We start from the raw sequence: 2,291 nt of genomic DNA on the forward strand, positions 1-2,291 counted from the left end.
ACTCCAAGAGAAGAAACACATTTGACCCACAGACTGAGCACTTGGGGTTCCACTTTGCCATCATTTATTTGCTTCTGAGTACTTGATGCTTCAGCTGAGGCAGGTACCACAGGCCCAGGTCTCCTCTCACTCCTGTGTAATGCTGAGGACACTACCAGGAAGCCAAAAAGAGTGGCCCAAGCCCTGCGTGAAGGGCTGGCAGGACACAGCAGAAGGTGCACATCTGCTCTGCAGTGGTCCTGTGCTCTCTGGCATTGTGGGTGAACCATGTGCCAGTCCAGCCCCACAGACTAATTCAGAGCATTATTAAACGTGAGCTGGATAACCGCTGGCCTAGAAGAGAGACAATACCAAGGCATGGCAAGAGTGAACATTTCAGCTGGAGCCTTCCTTTTCTCAGCAGAGTAAGAACTGCTCATACGGGCTGTCTGCTCACAAAAAAATTCTCCAAGAGGGCGAGGTCCACTCTCTCATCACTAACACGTAAGCTTAGGGCTATTTTATCTTTAATGAGTAATAGGGTTACATCTTAGTACACTATTCACAACTCACATGCATTTGTAGTTGTGCATACATTTTTACCTCATACCTGTTAGCCCTTTATCACATTATATTGATTGAGGAATATCTTTACTCTTCAGTACTGGCTTAACCAACCACATTTTTAACTATAAGCTTTACACCAAGGCCTTATTCTGCCTTGATGGCAAAACATTCTCTTCTGACTGCAGATTTTTTATAACTACCTATGTTTAAACTACTACAATACAGGCCTATCCTCTGGATCCAGCACCCCTTCCACACCTAAAGTGTTCAGAATTAGTATATTAACCCATGTGCTGTTGTAAGCAATGCTCTCTTTATAACATTGCCACAACATGCTACCAAACAGAATGGATACTGAAACACAGTTGGAAAAGTTGAGCATTCTGCTACATCAAAAGACAAAATTTAACGGAATGATATCTGGACAATGAGTTTAGACTATCATCTTGCAGGATGTTACTAGTCTATAACCAGAGCTGGTTGAAAAGAAAAAAACCAGAAAATTCTCTGTTTCTTTTCAATCATGTGTTCAAACTAAGATTTTTTTTTTTATCAACAGTAAGGTATCTGTACATCTAAATCGACCATATGCATAATTCATACTCTGAACCTCTCCCAGTTGTAGAGACCTGATCCACATGAGAAAGTTGCATGATTTAACCAAAGGGTTTTTAAATTGATTCTATGGACAAAGTAATACACATGGTCATTTGCATTCCTTTGATTTATCAAATAAACGTATTTTAGCTAAGAGAAATAAATCACATGACATAATCTCTGGAAAATACTTGATCAAAATGGCTTTTGAAAAATCCAAGTGAAATGGGTGCAACTTCTGTTTGTAGATTAGTTCCTTTGCACTAGACTCCCTCTTCCCTGAAGACTTTACTGTGCATGCAGCTTAGCTGGTTTTCATATGAGGAATGTGGTTGTACATTTTAAAAATTAGCAATACTTCTCTATTTATTTTTAATCCATATATTTTAAAGTGCTTTAAAAAAAATAATTAGTTATCATGTGGTTAAAAATTCATAGGAAAATTCAGATGAATCAGGGGACAATATTGCATCAAAAGCCAATGACACCTGGTGCTTTTCAAAATATTACTCAAGTTAAAATCAGGGATAGGGAGATGAAGTAGAATTACCCAAAGCAACATGGTAGGCTGACAACAGGGCCAGGAATCGAAATAAAATATTCCAATTCCCAGTCCAATGCACATGTTTACTAGATGCTATTTCTACCCCATCATGGTTAACTAAAAGCACTGACAGAAGAGTTAAAACTAATGAGAATAAAACAAATAAACAAACAAAACCCCTTCCCTATTCTAATTCAAGAAGCTGCTGAGAAAGCCTTTGCATGAGTGAGAACATATCCTTCTCTATTTCAGAAATTTAACATATAAGAATCTGCTTTATCTTCAAAAAGAATAACTGCCAGATTTGATTTCACTTATGGTCTTGAAAATGCAGAATTCTTCCACTAAACTTAGTGGCATTAAACCACATATACCTAGACACAAGATCAACAGTTAGGTGGAGAGGTTTCACATAGGTATACACCATATCTACAGTATGGGCAACACATGGAGCAGAGAAAGAATTGCCAAAACTCAGCATGTTTCCAAAACTACTAGAAAAAGAAAGAGGATTTGGCATGGCTGGGAAAGTGTCCTCAAATGAAAAAAAAAAAAAAAAAAAAAAAAGGAAGTTGCTTTTTTAAGCTGCAGAAGTGTACTGAAG

This window comes from Gymnogyps californianus, chromosome 2 (assembly GCF_018139145.2).
Source record: "Gymnogyps californianus isolate 813 chromosome 2, ASM1813914v2, whole genome shotgun sequence".
In the NCBI taxonomy this organism is placed as follows: Eukaryota; Metazoa; Chordata; class Aves; order Accipitriformes; family Cathartidae; genus Gymnogyps; species Gymnogyps californianus.